Source organism: Phlebotomus papatasi, unplaced genomic scaffold (assembly GCF_024763615.1).
Source record: "Phlebotomus papatasi isolate M1 unplaced genomic scaffold, Ppap_2.1 HiC_scaffold_57, whole genome shotgun sequence".
NCBI classification, from domain to species: domain Eukaryota; kingdom Metazoa; phylum Arthropoda; class Insecta; order Diptera; family Psychodidae; genus Phlebotomus; species Phlebotomus papatasi.
In genome coordinates this window covers 55,785-62,757 of record NW_026604767.1, presented here as the reverse complement: position 1 = coordinate 62,757, position 6,973 = coordinate 55,785, and positions in this window count along the sequence as shown.

Sequence of the window (6,973 nt, the reverse complement as noted above, 5' to 3'; positions counted from 1 at the left end):
AATTTTCAAACACTTTCGTGCATTTCTCGTCCAATTTTCCTTGTTTCCGAGTTAAATTCTGCACATCTCAAGCCTGAAGGAGGCTCTAAACAGATGCAAAGTTTGAGGCCCCTATCTCTCATAGTTTCCGAGATAATCGACTTTAAAGATTTTCAAACACTTTCGTGCATTTCTCGTCCAATTTTCCTTATTTCCGAGTTAAATTCTGCACATCTCAAGCCTGAAGGAGGCTCTAAACAGATGTAAAGTTTGAGGCCTCTATTTCTCATAGTTTCCGAGATAATCGACTTTAAAAATTTTCAAACACTTTTGTGCATTTCTCGTCCAATTTTCCTTATTTCCGAGTTAAATTCTGCACATCTCAAACCTGAAGGAGGCTCTAAACAGATGTAAAGTTTGAGGCCCCTATCTCTCATAGTTTCCGATATAATCGACTTTAAAGATTTTCAAACACTTTTATGCATTTCTCGTCCAATTTTCCTTGTTTCCGAGTTAAATTCTGCACATCTCAAACCTGAAGGAGGCTCTAAACAGATGCAAACTTTGAGGCCCTTATCTCTCATAGTTTCCGAGATAATCGACTTTAAAGATTTTCAAACACTTTTATGCCTTTCTCGTGCAATTTTCCTTGTTTCCGAGTTAAATTCTGCACATCTCAAGCCTGAAGCAGGCTCTAAACAGATGTAAAGTTTGAGGCCTCTATCTCTCATAGTTTCCGAGATAATCGACTTTAAAAATTTTCAAACACTTTTGTGCATTTCTCGTCCAATTTTCCTTATTTCCGAGTTAAATTCTGCACATCTCAAACCTGAAGGAGGCTCTAAACAGATGTAAAGTTTGAGGCCCCTATCTCTCATAGTTTCCGAGATAATCGACTTTAAAGATTTTCAAACACTTTTTTGCATTTCTCGTGCAATTTTCCTTGTTTCCGAGTTAAATTCGGCACATCTCAAGCCTGAAAGAGGTTCTAAACAGATGCAAGGTTTGAGGCCCCTATCTCTCATAGTTTCCGAGATAATCGACTTTAAAGATTTTCAAACACTTTTATGCATTTCTCGTCCAATTTTCCTTGTTTCCGAGTTAAATTCTGCACATCTCAAACCTGAAGGAGGCTCTAAACAGATGCAAACTTTGAGGCCCTTATCTCTCATAGTTTCCGAGATAATCGACTTTAAAGATTTTCAAACACTTTTATGCCTTTCTCGTGCAATTTTCCTTGTTTCCGAGTTAAATTCTGCACATCTCAAGCCTGAAGCAGGCTCTAAACAGATGTAAAGTTTGAGGCCTCTATCTCTCATAGTTTCCGAGATAATCGACTTTAAAAATTTTCAAACACTTTTGTGCATTTCTCGTCCAATTTTCCTTATTTCCGAGTTAAATTCTGCACATCTCAAACCTGAAGGAGGCTCTAAACAGATGTAAAGTTTGAGGCCCCTATCTCTCATAGTTTCCGAGATAATCGACTTTAAAGATTTTCAAACACTTTTTTGCATTTCTCGTGCAATTTTCCTTGTTTCCGAGTTAAATTCGGCACATCTCAAGCCTGAAGGAGGTTCTAAACAGATGCAAGGTTTGAGGCCCCTATCCCTCATAGTTTCCGAGATAATCGACTTTAAAGATTTTCAGACACTTTGGTGCCTTTCTCGTCCAATTTTCCTTATTTCCGAGTTAAGTTCTGCACATCTCAAGCATGAAGGAGGCTCTAAACAGATGCAAAATTTGAGGTACCTATCTCTCATAGTTTCCGAGATAATCGATTTTAAAGATTTTCAGACACTGTGGTGCCTTTCTCGTCCAATTTTCCTTATTTCCGAGTTAAATTCTGCACATCTCAAGCCTGAAGGAGGCTCTAAACAGATGTAAAGTTTGAGGCCTCTATCTCTCATAGTTTCCGAGATAATCGACTTTAAAGATTTTCAAACACTTTTTTGCATTTCTCGTGCAATTTTCCTTGTTTCCGAGTTAAATTCGGCACATCTCAAGCCTGAAGGAGGTTCTAAACAGATGCAAGGTTTGAGGCCCCTATCTCTCATAGTTTCCGAGATAATCGACTTTAAAAATTTTCAAACACTTTTGTGCATTTCTCGTCCAATTTTCCTTATTTCCGAGTTAAATTCTGCACATCTCAAGCCTGAAGGAGGCTCTAAACAGATGTAAAGTTTTGAGGCCCCTATCTCTCATAGTTTCCGATATAATCGACTTTAAAGATTTTCAAACACTTTTACGCATTTCTCGTCCAATTTTCCTTGTTTCCGAGTTAAATTCTGCACATCTCAAGCCTGAAGGAGGCTCTAAACAGTTGCAAAATTTGAGGCCCCTATCTCTCATAGTTTCCGAGATAATCGACTTTAAAGATTTTCAAACACTTTTGTGCATTTCTCGTGCAATTTTCCTTGTTTCCGAGTTAAATTCTGCACATCTCAAGCCTGAAGCAGGCTCTAAACAGATGCAAAGTTTGAGGCCCCTATCTCTCATAGTTTCCGGGATAATCGACTTTAAAGATTTTCAAACACTTTAATGCTTTTCTCGTCCAACTCACCTCATTTCCAAGTGAAATTTTACACAGCTCAAGCCTGAAGGAGGCTCTAAACAGATGCAAGGTTCGAGGCCCCTATCCCTCATAGTTTCCGAGATAATCGACTTTAAAGATTTTCAGACACTCTGGTGCCTTTCTCGTCCAATTTTCCTTATTTCCGAGTTAAATTCTGCACATCTCAAGAATGAAGGAGGCTCTAAACAGATGCAAAATTTGAGGTACCTATCTCTCATAGTTTCCGAGATAATCGATTTTAAAGATTTTCAGACAGTGTGGTGCCTTTCTCGTCCAATTTTCCTTATTTCCGAGTTAAATTCTGCACATCTCAAGCCTGAAGGAGGCTCTAAATAGGTGTAAACTTTGAGGCCTCTATCTCTCATAGTTTTCGAGATAATCGACTTTAAAAATTTTCACTTTTGTGCATTTCTCGTCCAATTTTCCTTATTTCTGAGTTAAATTCTGCACATCTCAAGCCTGAAGGAGGTTCTAAACAGATGCAAGGTTTGAGGCCCCTATCCCTCATAGTTTCCGAGATAATCGACTTTAAAGATTTTCAAACACTTTTATGCATTTCTCGTCCAATTTTCCTTATTTCCGAGTTAAATTCTGCACATCTCAAGCCTGAAGGAGGCTCTAAACAGATGTAAAGTTTGAGGCCCCTATCTCTCATAGTTTCCGAGATAATCGACATTAAAGATTTTCAAACACTTTTGTGCATCTCTCGTCCAATTCTCCTCACTTCCGAGTTAAATTCTGCACATCTCAAGCCTGAAGGAGGTTCTAAACAGATGCAAGGTTTGAGGCCCCTATCCCTCATAGTTTCCGAGATAATCGACTTTAAAGATTTTCAGACACTGTGGTGCCTTTCTCGTCCAATTTTCCTTATTTCCGAGTTAAATTCTGCACATCTCAAGCCTGAAGGAGGCTCTAAACAGATGTTAAGTTTGAGGCCTCTATCTCTCAGAGTTTTCGAGATAATCGACTTTAAAAATTTTCAAACACTTTTGTGCATTTCTCGTCCAATTTTCCTTGTTTCCGAATTAAATTCTGCACATCTCAAGCCTGAAGGAGGTTCTAAACAGATGTAAAGTTTGAGACCTCTATCTCTCATAGTTTCCGAGATAATCGACTTTAAAAATTTTCAATCACTTTTGTGCATTTCTCGTCCAATTTTCCTTATTTCCGAGTTAAATTCTGCACATCTCAAGCCTGAAGGAGGCTCTAAACAGATGTAAAGTTTGAGGCCTCTATTTCTCATAGTTTCCGAGATAATCGACATTAAAAATTTTCAAACACTTTTGTGCATTTCTCGTCCAATTTTCCTTATTTCCGAGTTAAACTCTGCACATCTCAAGCCTGAAGGAGGCTCTAAACAGATGTAAAGTTTGAGGCCTCTATCTCTCATAGTTTCCGAGATAATCGACTTTAAAAATTTTCAAACACTTTTGTGCATTTCTCGTCCAATTTTCCTTATTTCCGAGTTAAATTCTGCACATCTCAAGCCTGAAGGAGGCTCTAAACAGATGTAAAGTTTGAGGCCTCTATCTCTCATAGTTTCCGAGATAATCGACTTTAAAAATTTTCAAACACTTTCGTGCATTTCTCGTCCAATTTTCCTTGTTTCCGAGTTAAATTCTGCACATCTCAAGCCTGAAGGAGGCTCTAAACAGATGCAAAGTTTGAGGCCCCTATCTCTCATAGTTTCCGAGATAATCGACTTTAAAAATTTTCAAACACTTTTGTGCATTTCTCGTCCAATTTTCCTTATTTCCGAGTTAAATTCTGCACATCTCAAACCTGAAGGAGGCTCTAAACAGATGTAAAGTTTGAGGCCCCTATCTCTCATAGTTTCCGATATAATCGACTTTAAAGATTTTCAGACACTTTTATGCATTTCTCGTCCAATTTTCCTTGTTTCCGAGTTAAATTCTGCACATCTCAGACCTGAAGGAGGCTCTAAACAGGTGCAAACTTTGAGGCCCTTATCTCTCATAGTTTCCGAGATAATCGACTTTAAAGATTTTCAAACACTTTCGTGCATTTCTCGTCCAATTTTCCTTGTTTCCGAGTTAAATTCTGCACATCTCAAGCCTGAAGGAGGCTCTAAACAGATGTAAAGTTTGAGGCCTCTATCTCTCATAGTTTCCGAGATAATCGACTTTAAAGATTTTCAAACACTTTTATGCCTTTCTCGTGCAATTTTCCTTGTTTCCGAGTTAAATTCTGCACATCTCAAGCCTGAAGCAGGCTCTAAACAGATGTAAAGTTTGAGGCCTCTATCTCTCATAGTTTCCGAGATAATCGACTTTAAAAATTTTCAAACACTTTTGTGCATTTCTCGTCCAATTTTCCTTATTTCCGAGTTAAACTCTGCACATCTCAAGCCTGAAGGAGGCTCTAAACAGATGTAAAGTTTGAGGCCTCTATCTCTCATAGTTTCCGAGATAATCGACTTTAAAAATTTTCAAACACTTTTGTGCATTTCTCGTCCAATTTTCCTTATTTCCGAGTTAAATTCTGCACATCTCAAGCCTGAAGGAGGCTCTAAACAGATGTAAAGTTTGAGGCCTCTATCTCTCATAGTTTCCGAGATAATCGACTTTAAAAATTTTCAAACACTTTCGTGCATTTCTCGTCCAATTTTCCTTGTTTCCGAGTTAAATTCTGCACATCTCAAGCCTGAAGGAGGCTCTAAACAGATGCAAAGTTTGAGGCCCCTATCTCTCATAGTTTCCGAGATAATCGACTTTAAAGATTTTCAAACACTTTTGTGCATTTCTCGTCCAATTTTCCTTATTTCCGAGTTAAATTCTGCACATCTCAAGCCTGAAGGAGGCTCTAAACAGATGTAAAGTTTGAGGCCCCTATCTCTCATAGTTTCCGATATAATCGACTTTAAAGATTTTCAAACACTTTTATGCATTTCTCGTCCAATTTTCCTTGTTTCCGAGTTAAATTCTGCACATCTCAAACCTGAAGGAGGCTCTAAACAGATGCAAACTTTGAGGCCCTTATCTCTCATAGTTTCCGAGATAATCGACTTTAAAGATTTTCAAACACTTTTATGCCTTTCTCGTGCAATTTTCCTTGTTTCCGAGTTAAATTCTGCACATCTCAAGCCTGAAGCAGGCTCTAAACATATGTAAAGTTTGAGGCCTCTATCTCTCATAGTTTCCGAGATAATCGACTTTAAAAATTTTCAAACACTTTTGTGCATTTCTCGTCCAATTTTCCTTATTTCCGAGTTAAATTCTGCACATCTCAAACCTGAAGGAGGCTCTAAACAGATGTAAAGTTTGAGGCCCCTATCTCTCATAGTTTCCGAGATAATCGACTTTAAAGATTTTCAAACACTTTCGTGCATTTCTCGTCCAATTTTCCTTGTTTCCGAGTTAAATTCTGCACATCTCAAGCCTGAAGGAGGCTCTAAACAGATGTAAAGTTTGAGGCCTCTATCTCTCATAGTTTCCGAGATAATCGACTTTAAAGATTTTCAAACACTTTTATGCCTTTCTCGTGCAATTTTCCTTGTTTCCGAGTTAAATTCTGCACATCTCAAGCCTGAAGCAGGCTCTAAACAGATGTAAAGTTTGAGGCCTCTATCTCTCATAGTTTCCGAGATAATCGACTTTAAAGATTTTCAAACACTTTCGTGCATTTCTCGTCCAATTTTCCTTGTTTCCGAGTTAAACTCTGCACATCTCAAGCCTGAAGGAGGCTCTAAACAGATGTAAAGTTTGAGGCCTCTGTCTCTCATAGTTTCCGAGATAATCGACTTTAAAAATTTTCAAACACTTTTGTGCATTTCTCGTCCAATTTTCCTTATTTCCGAGTTAAATTCTGCACATCTCAAGCCTGAAGGAGGCTCTAAACAGATGTAAAGTTTGAGGCCTCTATCTCTCATAGTTTCCGAGATAATCGACTTTAAAAATTTTCAAACACTTTTTTGCATTTCTCGTGCAATTTTCCTTGTTTCCGAGTTAAATTCGGCACATCTCAAGCCTGAAGGAGGTTCTAAACAGATGCAAGGTTTGAGGCCCCTATCCCTCATAGTTTCCGAGATAATCGACTTTAAAGATTTTCAGACACTTTGGTGCCTTTCTCGTCCAATTTTCCTTATTTCCGAGTTAAATTCTGCACATCTCAAGCCTGAAGGAGGCTCTAAACAGATGTAAAGTTTGAGGCCTCTATTTCTCATAGTTTCCGAGATAATCGACTTTAAAAATTTTCAAACACTTTTGTGCATTTCTCGTCCAATTTTCCTTATTTCCGAGTTAAATTCTGCACATCTCAAACCTGAAGGAGGCTCTAAACAGATGTAAAGTTTGAGGCCCCTATCTCTCATAGTTTCCGATATAATCGACTTTAAAGATTTTCAAACACTTTTATGCATTTCTCGTCCAATTTTCCTTGTTTCCGAGTTAAATTCTGCACATC